Source organism: Sus scrofa, chromosome 14, assembly GCF_054392235.1.
Source record: "Sus scrofa isolate SSC_HxYL_T2T_F1_AM1 chromosome 14, Sscrofa_HxYL_maternal_Yorkshire_Landrace_v2.0, whole genome shotgun sequence".
Classification (NCBI taxonomy): Eukaryota; Metazoa; Chordata; class Mammalia; order Artiodactyla; family Suidae; genus Sus; species Sus scrofa.
In genome coordinates this window covers 146067722-146086176 of record NC_139396.1, presented here as the reverse complement: position 1 = coordinate 146086176, position 18455 = coordinate 146067722, and the positions used below count along the sequence as shown (strand labels likewise).

The following is an 18455-nucleotide window of genomic DNA, read 5'->3' as shown; positions in this document are numbered from 1 at the left end:
AAACCTGCCACTTTTCTCCCAGACACGTCTTGATTTTTTTTCCCCCTCCTCTACCTTTCTTCGGAAATGTCAATAAGATTTAAAACCTTGCCTGCTAAAAACATTGCCTAAGAGTTCCCACTGTGGCTCAGTGGTAATGAACCTGACTAGTATCCATGAGGACACAGGTTCAATCCCTGGCCTCGCTCAGTGGGTTAAGGATCCAGCATTGCCATGAGCTGTGGTGTACATCGCGGAAGCAGCTCTGATTCAAACCCTAGCCTGGGAACTTTCATATGTCGCGCATGAGGCCCTAAAAAGACAAAAGATAAAAATAAAAAGTAAAAAAAAAAAAAGAATAGAAATTGCCTAAAGAAGGGGTTAGCCAGTTGGGAAAAGGGAAGTCCTCCCTGTACCTCGGGCTCACTACCGTCAGGCAGAAAAACAAGCATGAGCCATTGGCACCCTGTTTGGGGACCATCGCCAAGCCCCAGTCCGGTCCAAAGACCAGCGTGGGTTTCCTCCTGCACTGACCATGTCCTCTGAGGATGGCCAGAGCAAATGTCCAGGCTGTAAACAAGCCAAGTGAGATACCAAACGCCCAGAACAAACACATGTGGGGAGTGCAGTTTATACAGCCAACAGCTCCTTCCATCAGAGATGCTGCCACCCCAAGACCGTACGGTAGGTGCTGGAGAAATAAATGCCAGCTCTCCAACCACCGTTGTTGTTATTAAGTTGATGCTGGTCACATGCGGGGACTTTGGCACTAACGTCAGGAATGCTTTTTCCATTGTTGTTATTACCCAACACTACAGTGTGTCATCAGACATTTATGTTCTAGGAGGTGAAAATAAAGAAGGCGCTGTGTAGCAGGAAAAATGCAAAGAAAGCAATAAGCAGCAGAAATCATCCAAGAGTGGAGTTCTTACCACAGAAAATGCCCTCTGCTGAGTCCTTTACCTATTTTTTTAGAGAAGTTTTCAGGAAACTGAGCTGGAAGAGCCTAGGCAACCAGCTCGAGGTGACAGGATTTGGAAGTGAAGGTTATGAGGGCAGGAAACATGTTTGCCTCTCGGTGCCCCTGTGCCAAGCCTGAACGGTCTCTTTAAGCCTCATTTAACATTCGACAAATACGTATTGATGCCGGAACCAGGCATGACGTTAGGTGTGGAAGACAGAAGAGAAAGATCACGGGGCCTAAGGTCCCAGCTCTCACCCAACTTGCTGGGTGACAGTGGACAGAGATTCTGGCTCCCTTGATCCCCAGGTATTGTCAAATAATTTCCCCTCATCCCCCTCCCTCTTCAGGTGGATGCAAAGTTTCCCCTAAACCATTACTGAGGTTGCTGGCTGCTTGGCAGCTTCAGGAGTCAGTCAAGACCCGTTCCCTTCCCTCTAACCCCACAACCCTCTCCTGGCTCCCCAAACAAGCCCTGGTTATTTAATATATCTATAAAATAAAGACAATAGAAAGGTATCTGAAAAGCACTTAGACTGTAAAATATAACATCAAATATTCTAAAAACACAAGCTATATTATTACAGGACTGCACCGGCCTCTGCATCCAGTTGCCACACTGTCACTGGGAACTTGCTATTTGCAGAGTCTGAGCAAAGCACACTCGCATCAGGTAAAGCCAAGCCAGGGGCAAGGGGTGCGGGAGGGGAAGGGGAGTGGGGAGAGGAGGATGAGGGCAGGGGGTTGGGAGGGGAGGTTAAGAGGGGAGCTGGGCTGCACAGAATGCTTGCATTTCCACTCAGGAAAAAGGAGCACAAAGCACTGGATGCAGATGGACCAGCACCCAGTGAGGCGGTAAAGGTAGGTGGAAGCTGTTCTGTTTGCTTCTCTGAGGCGCCCACTACCTTCTTCTCAGTTGGCTCCCCATCAGCCAGGAGGCCACTCCATCTATCTTCCAATCCCTGCTATCAATCAAAAAAGCATTCCAGCCCCATCTTCCCCCACCGCCCGCAAAGTAGGCCAGGCACGTTCTGGGTGTTGTGGACCCTCAAGTGAGTGCTAAGGTGGCCTCGCTGCCCTCTGACCTCATTATCTTCAGGCCCAGAAGATTCATTAGTTAAAACAACACACTGCATGTACCAACTTCTAAAAAGCTTACCCTACGGCCAACAGCACTTCCCAGTATTTTCAGAGGCATCCAGCCACTCACCCCCCATTTCTCCTGCTTTTAAAGAAGGGCAAAGGTGACATTTCAGCCCATCACCAGCTCAGAGGTTAGAGCAAAGAAACCAACAGATGGGTGCTGGCTTGTCAAGTCCTTAACATAACGTCAGCTTGCCTCCCTTGGTGCCATCCACAGTGAAACCACCAGACAAATAAGATAGGGGTTTACTTTTCGAGAAGGGGCAGGTGTCAAGCCTGGATGAAATTCACCTGAAAAAAAGCTTGGCTGCCCACGTGACCACATGCACACCCGAAGGGGAGGGGGGGGAAATCAATATATTCAGAACACTCATCTATTTACTGCTTTGAAAAAGAAAAATCAACCACCGTTTAGCAATGCTTTTCTCTAGATGGTGGGATTATGGACAATTCCTTCTTGTTCCTTTACATTTTCTAACACATCATTTGGCTCCTCAAGAAAAAAAAAATTTTTGAGAAAATATATTTTCCAGTAAACTAGCTGAGAGCCATAACTTAGGTAGGACATAAAAGGTGAAAGGGGCCGCCACATTTGGTGACATTTAAGTTGGCTGATAACTCGGTGGGTCAGTTACGTTTGCTGGGGTCGAGCCACTGCCCCACTTCCCCAAAAGGACTCACGGGCCCCTAAACCCAGGGAGCCTGTCTTATAAACCAAAGACACAGTTTCTCCCGGATCCTCTCGGGGACGTCTTCAAAGGTGCTCCGGTCACAGGGGGAACCCCATTCCGGGCTTCATGTGCACTGTCCCACTAGCCCCAGAAACCCACTCTCGCTCCTGGGTCACATCTGGACGCAGCTCAGATTTCCATCATCACGCATAATAACTTCCCTGCACTTCCTGGTTCTCATGGCTGCCTCCCAAGGTCACGTGCTGCTCCCCTCTCTCTCCTGCTCCCAGCATGGCAGCTGGGCATGCTAGGTGTTCAGGAAGTGTACACTGAAAGGAACAGACACCCGCCTGTCCATGCCAGCAAGTCTCACGAAGGACTCAGGATAAAGCCTGCAGGGGGTGGCTGGGTCTGTGGCCGGCTACCTTCCACTCATTCTCAATACCAGCATGCCGAGGACCCCAAAAGATGCTTTACTGCCCATCCCAGTGTTCTCAAAGCCTCACGGACAGAAAGAATGCAGCAGAGAGCAAGGCAACATACCCCAGAGAGGGAATTTAATCTCCTCCCACATCTTAAGGGAGACTAATCTTTACTGAGCACCTGCTACGTGCCAGGCACTAGTCAAACACTTGCCACCGGTCACATAATCTTCACCACCACTAATGATAAAAATGTAGTTGTTTCCTCACAGTGATGAGAGATGGATTTGGGGTGGGGGGGGTGAATTAAATTACTCAGTGTCTCTTAGAGACCAGCGGTTTCTCCATCACCCAGCACTGGGCCAGCTTCATAATTAAGTGCTGATGGCCTCAATGCCACCTCTTCAGGCCTCTAAAGTTTGCTAAAAATCTGGTTTGCAAAGAAATGCGTTTTTAAAGACTAAAGGTCTATCCAGAACCTCTCTGGACCTCAGTTCTCTCATTTGTAAAATGAACATAAAACATACCCTGTTTGCAAAGCTGCTGTGAAAAGTAAATGAGAACCAATTAATAGACCCAGCGAGGGACTGAATAAAAATTTGGTTCCTGTTCTTTTTCTGAGAAATAAGGTGACCGGGAAAGGAAAGCCTGAATTTCCCCCTAACCAGAGACTTTCTTAGAAGACTCTGCAAGGTGCACACCCTGCAAGGAGGAGGGCCCTGGGTGGAAGGGAGAAAGTTCCCAGTGACCAGAGCCTGCGTGGCAGGCTTTCCCTTACTCACATCCAAGAGAGCCCCCCCGGTCCCCTCCTCCTTCTCAACAAGGCTCTGACCAAAAGAAACAAGGGAGAATTTTCATTTAAGGGTATCTCAGCTGCTACGGGACAACTGGCAAAGGAAACAGGGTGGGCAGCTGAAAGGCACACCCAAGGAGGAACCAGGAAGAAGGATGCTTAGTTCGCACTCCATCTCGGGGCAATTTCTCAGTTTCCTTGGAGGTTAAGATGGGATAACGTCCACGGCCCCCCGCCGCATGGGGTCCTACAATCGAAAAACCATGCCTGGCCGTGGAGGAAATCATCCAGAAAGCTCTCCAGCCCTGCCCCAAATATGACCACTCCGTGGGGCTCGAATCCCTGACGGTTTAGGAAAGTCTTACAAACTCAATCCAAGGTTCAGAAAGTGTTCGGGCAGAGAAAACATGTATCAATTTTTGGCTTCACTGCAAACTAGGACTTGAGTATGACTAGCTGTCTGTGTCCACAGGAGACTGAGAGTGGAAGAGAATATGCTGGGGGCGGAGGGTGGGGAGTGGCTGGTACAGGAATCCTCAGCTCTGCTAGCCGGGGGCTCTTTGCAAACCGGAGATAAGCCTCAAGAAGTGGTCAGTCCTCCGGGTTTCTGAGCCTCGGGGCAAAGAGACATCATCAAGTTTACAGAACACCAGGCAGCAGAGGCTGCCTGGGGCTCACATCAGTGTTCCTATCGGAAGATGTCAGGACCTGGGTGGCGGAAGGGGCATTTATTAATGACTAGCTTAGGTTTTTATTGGGGGTGTGGGGGGGAACCAGTCATTCTGCTGATAAGTAGAAGGTAAACCAAATCTCTCCTTTCAAAAAGGACTGGCCCAGTGGTTTTCTTTTCCTCCCCCTCAGTCCCATCTCCCCCACACCAAGGCAGCTGATGAATTCACTTGTGGCCTGAGAAAGCTGGGGTGAAGGGTACAGGGCCGGAGAGCTCGCTTTGGGGAGCCCTGCTCTATGCAGAGCTGCGGGGTACCTGCCTGCCTTGGCATGCCAAAATTTTTGAAATGCAATGTTGATACATATGCATTTGAGGCCAGCATGAAGCAATGTGTAACACTCTACCACAGCAAAAGGTCCTTCTCAATCCCTACTCTTCACACAAGTACCTTAGGGTCCCCAGCAAACAGATTCCTTAGCATTAATATCATTAAATCAAATGAAATTTACATTAAAAATGTGATGCATGGAGCGCGGGCCAAGAGGATGGATGGGAAAGCCCCACATCACCCCAGACCCCACAGGAAGGCAGCCCTCGTGCCGGGGTTAGGAGGTGCCTGTCCCGGGACCACTGTGTGTGCCCACGCTGCCCTCGCATCACCCGTCCACAGTCTTGGGCATCACTGATGGCGACTGCGCACACTGCCTTCAGTTTTGTCGAGCAGAAGCAAACAGCACAGGCAACAGGCGCTGCCCATGCTGCTTCAGACTAATAATAAATAATAATACTTTCTGCTTCTCTGGTGCCTTTCATCTGAGGATTTCAAAGTGCTCTGCAAACATTAACTCATTATTCCTCCAGAATCCTGCAGAGACGGCAGAGGAAAGGAACTGACACAGCCTGGTCCCAAAACATTTCAGGGTTTCTAACATCCAAAAATTCCCAACTCTCCCCAGGACGACACCCTCCCACCCACAAAGAGGGCAGAGGGGAGGGGGCAACAAGGTGACAGGCAGAAGCTGCCCCACAGCCTTATCCATGGCTCTAAGCCGTGGCTTCCTCAAGCAATGCTAAAGTTACCAGCCACAACTGGTCCTAGATAATAACTAGGGGTGACCGTGCAGTGCATGGGCCAAACCAGGGCACTTGTAAGGAGAAAAGAGGCAGTATTAATAACCCGGCATGAAGCGAAAAGGCCCAAGGCCAAACGAGAGATTTCACTGACCCTGGCATGAAATCTACTCATTTCAGGAGCCAGGCTTAGCACGGGGATTCCTGAACTCAAGCACTGCCATAGTCAACACACCAAGCTCAAGTGCCAAGCGTGTACTTCCATTCTGGAAGCATCGTCAGGCCTTACAATGAATCCCCACTAAACAACCAGACAGTCTTAATCTGGTTCCAGTAGGAACGATATTCAAATAGGTAACTACAAGCAGATGGCCCTTCCGCCAGCCCCACCACAGTCCTGAAGCCCCCTATTTATAGTTCCTGGACCAAGAAGATTTGGGAGGGGAATGCAGACATGGCACAGATGGGGACTGCGACTGCTGGCGTTGCAGCCAGACGCTAATGCAGAAACTAACACATTCCTCGTCCAACCACCCCCGCTACTCAGAGGCCAGGCTCTTCCAGAGGCTACTCCCTAAGTGCCTGCACCCCTGTCCTCACCTGCTAACTTTACCAGTTTTTGCATCCGACTCAAGTTCCAGCCACACACTCTTGGGTTACAGAGACAGTGGAATATATATAAAGAGAGCCTTAGTCAGCACTTGCTGGTTCTCACCAGTCAAAACTGACGAAAAATGTGAATTTCAAATTAACATTATTTTTGAGAACACTGTTTTGGTGCCTTCAAACACTGAAAGTGACCCCAAAAGAAGGAAAGCAAATATTCCTTAGATAAGACCCTTAAGGAAGCTGCAGAAAAGATGAGCCAGGCAGGTACTTGTACATATATGACAAGGCTTCTAGAGGACCTGGGCGCAGCAAGGTCATCCATCCTTTGCTACTCATTACTCAATGTCCAGGAAACCTTTGCATCACAGAAAGAAAAAGTAATTTTAGTTTGGGGTCCCAACCAAATTTCCTGAAACTCCAAAGTCCTGGGCATCCTCCTTCATAAAATGCTTCTCTGCTCTCAGAACCCTGCCTTCCCACTACTTCAGATCATCACGGCAGCACACTGCTGTACCCCCAGCCCCCAGAACAGTACCTGGCCCACTGCACAGCCTCAGCAAATACTGCAGGTTTCATTAACAGAGACACCAACTGCAATCGTTCTCAACTCTGCTTCAATCTGTCCTCTCCATTCTGTGAATGGAGCGGTCAAGTCCCCTGATTCAAAGTCAGCAAGGACCACCTCCCCCACCCTCTAGAGCAGCTTCTGGATCGGGCACTCCAGAGAGACCTGAATATCCTTTAAACATACCAATGTCTGGCCCCCATCCCTCCGACATTCTGACCTAACTGGAGTAGAGCGAGACCTGGACATTAGGATTTTAAAAGTCTCCCAGGGTGCTGCTCCCGTGCAGCAAAGTCTGGGAACCACTGCCCAAAAGCCTCAAACTCAAAGTGTAATAGCCGCAGCAGCTGCACGGAGTTGGGAGAAACGCAGACTTTCAGGGCCCACCCTAGAGTCTGCATTTTTTACCAGAGCCCAGGAGAATCTGAGGTCTTTTGAGCAGGTGGCAATCAAGGTCCTTCGCGGTAGAAGCCCAACCAACCTCTCTATCTCCAGAACCATCCACCACCACCACTCAATCTCTTAACTGCCCTCTCACACAGTATCCCAGCCGCCCTGCCTTGCAGAGGACTCCGTGACTCCGTGCCTTTGCTCATGCGGTTTCCTCCACCTGGAATCTTCTGATCTCTATGTAAGAAAATTACTAGTCATGTCAAGGCTTGAGCATGCAGGTACCAAATATTTTCCAGCCTATGAGAACAATTCCCCACCCCTCCCCTCTTGCCCTTAACCAGGGCAATGACGTGGACTCTGGAGGCAGAGATACCTGAACTCAATGCCTCCTCCCACCAAAGACTAACTCGGTGACCTTGGGCAGGTGCTCAAACTTCTCTGAACTCCAGCTGGCGTGCCTGTAAAATGGGGGCCACACTACTACCTCCTCAAGTGCATGAGGAGTCACAGAGATGATGTATGTAAATCCTTAGAAGAGCACCTAGTGAATGACGAGCAGAAGCAACACAGAATGCAACTGACTCAAGTCTTGTCCTCCTAATACAGCGGTGCCTAAGCTTTGGAACCACTCAGGGATCTGTATAATTACTGATGCCTGGCTCCTCCCACACAGTGGGACCAAGGCTTTCACATTTTTATAAAAGATCATCAGTTGATTCAAATGTGCAGCACATGTGGGGAGCCACTGTCCTAATATGTGACGGATAAGAGACATCTAAGGGCAGGAGCTTCCATCACAAAGAATGACACAGACACGCACCCTCTGCACCTGCTCCTGTGACCCCTTCACCTGGCTGCCCCACCCCAGCCACTCTCACTAGGAGGCCCTGCCCAGCAAACACAGAAGCAAGTTTCTCCAGGTTCTGGAGGTAAACTCAAAGTTCCCAAAGACCCCAAAAAGCCCCATTCTTCAGTCCCCAGCGGTGTGTTGCAGCAGCTGAGACAGAGAACAATGAAAACGGAGCCCGCAGGGGCCTACAGGTGACTCATAGGTACAAAGTCAAAGGAGACCAAGCAAGGATATAAGCCCCCCAAGTGAAAGGTAAATGGACACATGTGCTCATCTTTTATGGTCTCCCTTAATTACCTAAAAGAACAGACCATGCTACCAAGCAGGTCTGGGGAAAGCCTTTTCATCTCTCCTTCGCCTCTCCCCCCAGGAGACTCGACAGGTTTTCTTAAATGTATGAAAGGCTCTGTCCAGAAATGCTAGCTTCAATTCCCCATCTGCTAAAGAACATGAATTGAGAAGTTAAACAAATTTGACAATGGCTCTTTACAGCTTTAAGCTGGGCCAAAAAAATATACCTATCTCAGCCAGGGAAGCCCGGCTGGGCACCCAGTCCAAGGGATTAGGGCAAGCGGTAGCATCCTCCCAGAGCAGTATTTCCTCGACACCCCAGGACGTGTCCCTGAAGCTCTGGAGACCCCTCCCCAGAGGCTGGCATCTTGTATTTTCTGAGGAAATTCCAGAAGCCCACGCCCATCACTGGCAGGAGATGCATTTTCCACAAGGCACCAAGGGGACATTTATAATGAATGCAGCTGAGAGTCTCAAGGGCTGAAAACCTAGAACCACAGGGTACCCGTGCCAACAACTCTGATCAAGAGGTGGCAGGGATTTGCTGAGACCTTTCAGAAGGTAACTCAACCCAGAGCTATGGCGGGTTGCCCTAGCCAGCTTCAGCATCCACCTCAAAAAAATGGGGACAACATGAAAAATCGTGGGGACTCAGTGAACCCATCTACAGACTTGAGACATAGCACGAGAAGCAAAAATGATGGAGGAGGGACCCATCTGATCAGAAATGAATTCTAGCCCATATAAAACTGACTTCTGGAAGCCTAGGACCATGCTGTGCACAGGATTTTGAATACAAGCATGAGCCGAGCAGGAGTCAGCTGGACTTAGGAGCAGGAAGAGAAAGATGAGAGAGCTAGGTGTCAACTGATGCCCAAACTTGCAAGATACCACAGAGGGAAGGGGGAGGGAGCGCTCTTAAAGCAGCGTTTCCCAAACTGTAGGGCGACCAAGCATCATTTCAGGTGCTACAAGATTTTTTTTATTTTTGTCTTTTTGTCTTTTTGTCTTTTTGCCATTTCTTGGGCCACTCCCGTGGCATATGGAGATTCCCAGGCTAGGGATCAAATCGGAGCTATAGCCACCGCACACCAGAGCCACAGCAACGCGGGATCCGAGCCGCGTCTGCAACCTATGCCACAGCTCACGGCAATGTCAGATACCTAACCCACTGAGCAAGGCCAGGGATCGAACCTGCAACCTCATGGTTCCTAGTCAGATTCGTTAACCACTGAGCCACGACGGGAACTCCTCAGGTGGTACAAGGTATTAAACTGAATAGTTAGAGGATCATATTCATATGTATTAGAAAACAATAACTAGCACACCAGTTTCACAGATGTTAAGGCTTCCAGCACAACTGAGCTTAAATAAGTGAATCAAACGTTTGAATGCATCCAATAAATAACAGTGCAGGTGGTATACAGTTATGCCAAAAATCACCAAGTGGGTAGAGGGATGAGAGAACCTAAGAAACCACACCAAAGAAATCCATTGGGAATTCTGGCTGCACCACGCTGACCTCATTGGGGTTGCAAGATCCCCAGGAAAGGGGTGCTGGAGTGCCCTTTGGGGAGGGACAGGTGAGGGGAGAGACAGGTAACTTCGAGGAAGACTGAGGGTGAGGACAGAGGGGGTGGTTCCCAACGCTGGACAGGAGCAGGAGCACATGCTCCCAGGAAGCTCTGGACCCACAACAAAAAGGAACACAGGCAAGTTTGGGGAAGATGACCTGCTTAATTTAAGGAACAAGGTCATCCCCCATGTGAATCACGTGCCAAATGGTGCTGAGGCCAGAATGTGTTAGAAAACGACTCCAACTCAGCTTCGGATGAAAACCTGAAAAAGAAGCATTCCAGAAAATGTTCCATAAAACCAGCTTCAAAACAAGTGCCCGCAAAGCTCAGCAGAGAAACCGAACAGAAGAGACTGAAGGGGTGATTTCGCTTTGGCTTTTTCTGTAATTCCCTTCCCGGCGCTGGGGCCGGCTGCTCTCTCACTGCAGCAGTGCTTGCCTGGGCCGCGCAGACTTCCCAGGCCCCAGCCAAGCTGCCTGCCTGCGGCCTTCTTTGAATTCCATCAGAATTCGGAAACCCTCGGCTAACCCAGGAACAGTAAGTGGTACAGAGATGCCACGCAGAAAGGCGGGCAGACAGCAAACCCTGGAAGCAGGGAAAGAGAAACTTCCAGGGGACGATCCATGGGGTCACCCCTCTCTGATCCTTCCTCTGGGCTCCCTCTCCCCCCGCCACACATCCCCAACATACATGGTCTCCCCAGGCTTTCACACTTCCAAGGAAAGGGGGTGAAGGAAAGACCCTCCCTGATGCCCCAATTCATTCCAAAAGCAGATGCAGCCCTTTGACAACAGCAGCTCCATTTCCAGGAAAATGTGGCAGAATCGCCATGTTTACTGCAGCCTCGGTGATGCTGCCAGGACGCAGCACAACCTTCAGTCAAGCTATTAACTTGAACGTTGAACTTCACAGCCTGGCTGTCTTCCTCAGCCTTCCTTTTGATGTTACCTCCAAAGCAAAAGATCAAAGGCTTTGAGTGTGGTGAGGGGAAGTCCCAAGCTCTTAGCCTACCAGCCTGTGATATATGTTAAAATCCTGGCCAAGAGAGCGAGCAGGAGAGGGAGCCTGCTCCAGAGAGGCCCAGGGCGGGCCAGGGTGCAGGAATAAGGCTGGACAAGAAATGAGGTCACTCGTGACACAGACTTTGGGGACAATGACAATCCGTGTGCTTGAAACATCTCCTACCTGGAAACACACAGAACCCCCAAGAAGAAAACCACTTTGGCGGCCTCGTACCCCCCACCCCATCCCCCGCCCCCCCTACACACACACACACACACACACACACACACACACACACACACACACACAAAAGAGCCAAAAGCTGCTCCATGAGCCCGTCTAATCACCCAACCAACTTGAGCCGGGCGTCCGCTCTGCACCAGACACCACCCTGCTCTCCATCTGAGGCGAAAGCACATGTTAATCAAATAACCACACCAGGCAATGACAATTACAGGGATGCCCGTGTGGCAGGGAAGGGACTGTCCTTTCAAGGACAGCAGCTGCCCTAGGAGTCCCCCCGAGGCTGTGGCGAGTGGAGGATGGGGAGGATAAGAGCAAGAAGCTGTGGGGACAGTGTGCTGGGGGGCTGGCTTGGCGTGGAAAGGAGCGAGAAGGTGGAGCAACTGAAAAAGCCCGAAGGATGGGCAGAGGCCAGCCCCCAAGGCTTCTAGCAGTGCCCTAGGCTTTTCCACCTGTAATTCTGTGACACAAGGTAAGACAAAAAAGTATTCTTTATGAAGAAACAGCCAAAGATTCCAATAGACTGGATTTTGATAGGGAAGAGGGCTATGACGTTAAGATTAAAACAGTGAGGATTCTATGTACATGAAATTCTAAAAGAGGAAAGCTCTGGTCATAGAAATCGGATGTGCTTCTCTCTGGGAAGGGACAGAATGCTTCTCTCTCGGAAGGGGCGCAAGAGGGTCTCCGGGAGGCTGGAAAAGGTCCTTTATCTTGATCTAGGTTGTGGCTACATAGGAGTAAGCATGTAAAAATCACACTGCTGGATACTTCAAGTTATCCTCCAGAAGTCAAAGGGGCGGGGCGGGGCAGGGGGAGTTACACCGATAGCACCTGCCTTCCCTCGTGGGAGGGTCTAGGTGGGCTCTGCCTCTAGAGCACCACTGTGAACCACTCCACAGGGCTTTGCTTGTCCTGAGCCAGGAGAAGAAGATTGGCTTGAAATGCAAAAACCGAGGTTTCCACCAAGAAAATAAATAAGCCTATCTCTGCCCCCTCTTTCCCCTTTAAGAAAGAAAAATTTGGCTAAAGGATAAAATAGAGAAGCAAATTCTTGCGGGACGACCTTTCATTACGCCCAGAATGTGCTCTTTCCCAATTTGCTACATCTCCTGAGTTCCATTTTATTTTTTTGCAAGAAAATCTCTGAAAGGAATCGGAGGCCCTTAAGGCCAAATTTATCTTCCCTCTCTTCAAGTCTCTAACAAGTTCTTTCTCTCGGATACCAACAGAGTGGCTCTCCATCCCCCTCCGCACCGCTCTGGAACGCTGTGCTTTTCCCCTCCCTTTCCTACCTCTGTGGTTCCGCTAGACCAGTCTTGGTTTTTATTTCCCAGCACATATAACAGCTACATTCCACATTTAGACAGTGACACCGTGGCCCAGACAGGGGAGCCACCAGACCCAGCAACTGAGATCCCTGCCCAAACCGACAGTGGTTTTCCCTCTTTCATTCCCTGGGATTCCAGGCAAGAATTCCAGGATGACGGCAAGGACAGCCACTGGGGGATAAGGTCCTCCGGCTCCCCCCATCGCCCCCATCCTTCAGGGAGTAATCCTCACCCCAGGGCAAGGAGTGGTTGTTCCATCTCAAACCCTGGAGCAAGACAGGGAGGCAGGGGCGGCAGGGAGGGAGCGATAAGCATAGAAGCAGCCTGGGGTCAAGCAGTTCCCGGTGCCTTAGGGATCACGGCTCTCCGCTGCAGGGTCAGCAGGCAGTGAGAGCATTTCCAAAGCCAGGGTGGAGTCCAGCAGATCACAGCTACGATGAACCTCAGACTGCAGCTAAGGACTTAGAATTCAGCTGCTCAGGCTCAACTTAAAGCCCAGCGAGCGGGGCACCTCCCCTGCAGTGACCCTGCCAACTAACGCCAGGCACAGACCTCAGAGCCATGCCCCCCAAGAACCAAGCTTCCTGCCAGCACAGCTCCCTGACCAGCACGTAACTATCTGCTACCTGGACGGCGGAAGGGCTTGCCGCTCATGCGTTCACCACACACCCGTCAAAGGATCCTATTAATAGCATGTCAGCCCATCCGTAAGACCACCCTGAGCACCAAGAGCTTCACTGGCTCGTTCACTCATTCATTCCTCGTTGGCTCAACACCTGCCAGGGGCCAGGCAATATGTCTAGGGCCTGAGCATCATAAAATAGAGCCCTCACCCCTACTCCCACTCCCACTGCCCCCAAACCCTCACAAGCACGGTGGCAGAGGTAGGAAGGCATTCTGATTCATAGAAAGGGTTTTTAAAGAGTAGAGCTGTGTAAAGACCCACACCCCACAAGACAATTCCACTCCGTGTGGGAAATTTAATGTTAACTTGCTGAAAACATATGGTGAGTCACAACCGGGAGAAGAAAAATGCCATCTCAATTTCAGACAGGGAAGTCTTCCTGTAAAAGACGAGGATTTCTGAAAAGGTTTGGGGTTTTTTGTTTTGTTTTGTGTTGTTCTGTTTTGCCACATGGCATCATGTGGAAATTCCCAGGCGGGGAATCGAACCCTCGCCACAGCAGCAACCCACACCACAGCAGTGACAATGCTGGGTCCTTAACCTGCTGAGCCACCGGGGAACTCTGAAAGCACTCTTATTTCATGTGGCCAGCCGCTATCTCTTTGTGATAGAGCTGGACCCTATTAGCGTCTCAACCTAATGACCAAAAGCCTTGAAAGTACTACTGTCCACTGAGCTGCCCATTCTCCAGAGGAAGAACTCACTTGCAGCTCCCTCACAGCTCCCCTGAAATACTGACTCGTCCCATCCGGCATCTATGGAGACCCCATTTCTCCTTGGCGGTGAATCCTGCCCTCTCTGCCCTTCCATGACTTTCCTACTACAGTGACCCACGCTGTACTTCCTGCCTGAACAGCGCCCCACCCCAGAGCCTGCTCCACTCCCTGGCTCTCCGCCTAAAGATCAAAGGTCCTCCCTCTCCTCAAGCAACTGGGAAATCTCTTCTCATTCATCAAGTGCAAACTACCTGATTGATCTTGAGCAATCAACTTCCCCTTTCTCCGCCTGCTTCTTCCATCTGTGAAGGGGGTTACCAATTCCAGGCTTCACCTATTTCTTCCAGGCCCAAGGGTATCCTAAGTGCCTCTGAATGGGTCCATCCTCCAGCTCCCAGTCCTCGCTGCCCGTGGCTAGGCTTGAAGCCTCCAGCTGCAGAGGCCCACTGAGCCCAGAGCCATCGAAAAGCCCTGGAGGTCGACCACCCACCCACTCATGGGGGTCTCGGATCTGAGTCAAACCCTGCCCCTGACCCCTGCTGTCTGTGGAACCTCAGGCGAGTTCCCCAGCAGAAGCCGCCGTCAGGTTCCTCCTGTTTATTTAGTGAGAATCCCACCGAGTGGTACCAGAACGTTGGAAAAGGGACAATGACTGGGCTCCGTGGCTGGGGCGAAGTAGGTTATCTTACATGAGTTCCCTTTCCTCTCCCCTGCTCGTCCATAAAACGTTGCCGAAGTTGCTAGAAACAAAGCTACAAACGGTTCAGACAGCTTAAGGGGGTCAGGGAGGGGAGGAGACGGGGGAAGAGAGCAGAGCCGTTTCTTTCTGAGCCCAAAAGTGACTCCAGGAGGCATCCAGGTCCAATCACGGAGACCATCCCGAGGCCATGCTGGGACTCTGGGGACAGCGCGCCACAAAGCAGATGCTACTGGCACCACCTGGGTGGTTGGCAAACAAAGGTTCTGGCAGCCAAAGGGTCTCCAGGGGGCACATGGGGGAGATCCCACAAAGGAAAAGCATCAAAAGGAAGCCCCAAATCAAGACCTAATCACACATCGGCCACAATAAATAATGTTTGCTCAAAGGTAGGAGGGATAGAGAGAGGCCCTCGCTGGAGGAGGCCAACTTGCATGTCCAATGTTGAAGAAAAGCTTGTTTTGTATGGTACACAAAGGAGACTTTGTCCACAAAAGCTTTGCCCATATACATAATCAGGGCTGCCTCTGGTCATTACATAAGTCTCTGATGGCTAAGATTCCAAAAATTCGTTTCTTTCTATGCTTATTTCACATACATGTATGAATAAAAATATATCCATGTGTATCTGATATATATATTCTCATATGTTAAGAATACACGCACACCCACACACATATATGCACAAACATACCCACAGAGACCCTGAAATGCAATTTAGAGATAAGCAAAATTTACAGACATAGCAAAGCGTTCCAAGGAGTTACATGTGAAGAGGTGGGGAACTCTGACTCCTTCACTAGGCCCTCTTCCAAGAAAAACTGGAGGGATAATGTGATTTTTCTTTTTCTTTGTGTCTTCCTGTAATTTCTGAAGAGAAAGTCTCAAAATAGAAATGAAGCTGATTTAAGAGAACCGCTAAATAAATCAAATGAAGCTCCTCTCTCTCCGGTGGCATCTAAGGGCTCTTCATGGGCCTGCTTCCATCTTCACGGTCCCACAACCAACACCAGGGCCGGGGCTCAGGGGAGCACCCCCACAGTGATCACCAGGGCAGCCTGTGGGGTTTCCTCACCCAAATGGAGACCAGGAAACACACACAGAGGCTCACCCACACCGGACACCGCCCAGGGATTCTTACCCTCGGCCCCACCGACTGCTTGGGCTGGATAATTCTTTTTTCTTTCTTTTTTTTTTTTTTTTTTTTGGTCTTTTTGCTATTTCTTTGGGCCGCTCCCACGGCACATGGAGGTTCCCAGGCTAGGGGTCGAATCGGAGCTGTAGCCACCAGCCTACGCCAGAGCCACAGCAATGCGGGATCCCAGCTGCGTCTGCAACCTACACCACAGCTCACGGCAATGCCGGGTGGTTAACCCACTGAGCAAGGGCAGGGACTGAACCCGCAACCTCATGGTTCCTAGTCGGATTCGTTAACCACTGCGCCACGACGGGAACTCCTGGATAATTCTTTAAGGGTCTCTCCTGCGCACTGGAGGATGCTCAGCAGTATCCCGGACCTCTGCCCACTCCATGCCAGTAGCAACCCCCAAGGAATGGCAATCCTAAGTACCTCCAGGCATTGCCAAATGCCCCCTGAGGTGCAAGATCACTTCCATTTGGACAAGCTGGAGCTGGCAGCCCCAAGGAACAACAGAGAAGCCGGGCCCCCAGGCAGCTGGTCCCCCACCCAGGACACAGCAAGGACTCAAGGACCAGAAAACTGAGCCCAAAGCATCAAGGTCTGAAGTCGGCCACCTTGATACGGTCCCAGGCCTCGTACAACACTGAATAGAATCTGCAGCTTTCTTTTTTTTTTTTTTTTAATTGTTATTTCCCCCAACACAATTTTTTTCCCCACTGTACAGCACTGGGAACTCAGTTACACAGACATGTATACGTAATTTTTTCTCCCATTGTCGTGCTCTATTGTAAGTACCTAGACATAGTTCTCAATGCTATACAGCAGGATCTCATTGTTAATCCATTCCAAAAGCAATAGTTTGCATCCGTTAACCCCAAGCTCCCAATCCCTCCCACTCCCTCCCCCTCACCCCCACCACCCCCGGGCAACCACAAGTCTATTCTCCAAGTCCATGATTTTCTTTTCTGTGGAAAGGTTCATTTGTGCTGTATATTAGATACCAGATATGAGTGATAGCATATGGTATTTGTCTTTCTCTTTCTGACTTACTTCACTCAGAATGAGAGTCTCTAGTTCCATCCATGTTGCTGCAAATGGCATTATGTCGTTCTTTATTACGGCTGAGTAGTATTCCATTATGTATATATACCCCACCTTCCTAATCCAATCATCTGTCGATGGACATTTGGGTTGTTTCCATGTCTTGGCTCTTGTGAATAGAGCTGCAAAGAACATGCAGATGTATGTTCTTTTTCAAGGGAAGTTTTGTCTGGACATGTGCCCAAGAGTGGGATTGCAGGGTCATATGGTAGTTCTATGTATAGATTTCTAAGGTACCTCCTTACTGTTCTCCATAGTGGTGGTACCAGCTTCCACTCCCACCAACAGTGCAGGAGGGTTCCCTTTTCTCCACACCCCCTCCAGCACTTGTTATTTGTGGACTTATTAATGATGGCCATTCTGACTGGTGTGAGGTGGTATCTCGTGGTAGTTTTGATTTGCATTTCTCTAATAATCAGGGATGTTGAGCATTTTTTCATGTGCTTGTTGGCCATCTGTATGTCTTCTTTGGAAAAATGTCTATTCAGGTCTTTTGCCCATTTTTCCAATGGGCTGTTGGTTTTTGTGCAGTTGAGTTGTATGAGTTGTTTAAAAATATGGAACGCTTCATGAATTTGCGTGTCATCCTTGCGCAGGGGCCATGCTAATCTTCTCTGATTCGTTCCAATTTTAGAGTATGTGCTGCCGAAGCGAGCACCACGGGCTGCCTAAGTCGCAGCTTTCTCTTCCTAAGAATAGGAACCGAGGGCTGGTCGCTGTCAGCCCATTTAATTCCCACCATCGGCCACGGTGCCAGGGATTATGGCACCATTTTACAGATGGAGACGTGGGGGAGGCCCCGAGAGAGCGCGACTCGCCCCAAGCATCCAAACCCCTGAGCAGCTGGGCTTGGACCCCAAAGCACCTCCCATCTATGCTGACAATGGAAACAATTTGTCCAAGGGCCTTTAATTCTTGAGGAAATTACTCTGGGGGAAAACAAACTATCTTAGTAATGCCTGGCTTAGAGTCACACCTCTTCTGCTGAACTTTAAACTCAACACTCAGAGGACAACATCCCTTCATGCTAACAAGTATCTTCAAGGGTGATTTGGTTCTTGGGGCGGGGGCACAATCATCCTGCTCCAGGCTTTCTTCGTGGCATGAACCAGAAATAGTAGGGGACCCTCTGGCGGCTAACGTGCCCAAAGTTCAGAGCAGTCCTCCCTCAGCACCAGGAGAAGGAAGAGGGAAAAAAAAAAAAAAAAAACACTGAAACATTGAAAACCAAGGCGCTGAAGAAAACAGCCCACAGCTCACTAACCCATCCAGCCAGCCGCCTCTCCGAGAACCTACTTACCAGCTAAGAGCACACAACTCGGAGCTGGCTGGCTGGGGTTCTGCTTACCCTGCAGGCATTTTTCTTATTTCAAAGTTTCTATTAACTCCCCACTGATGTGCCCTAAAAGAATTTTTAAGGGCTTGGAAACACATAAATAAAATAGTCTTTGTTGGACCAGCATAGCCAAAGGAAAGTCTTTCACCTGCAGTCATGGTGATAAAAGTTTCAGGCCCTGCTTTTCTAGGAGCATCCGAAGACCTGG

General features: G+C 49.9%; 1 protein-coding gene and 1 non-coding gene across 45 annotated transcripts in view; both read right to left on the bottom strand.

Moving 5' to 3' along the window:
- TCF7L2 (transcription factor 7 like 2) overlaps positions 1 to 18455 on the bottom strand; it is a 203666-nt gene that overhangs the window by 140450 nt on the left and 44761 nt on the right. The window lies entirely within an intron of this gene.
- On the bottom strand, positions 17463 to 17569 carry LOC146397062 (U6 spliceosomal RNA). Its single transcript, XR_014828523.1, has one exon. It is a non-coding gene; the product is annotated as a U6 spliceosomal RNA (small nuclear RNA).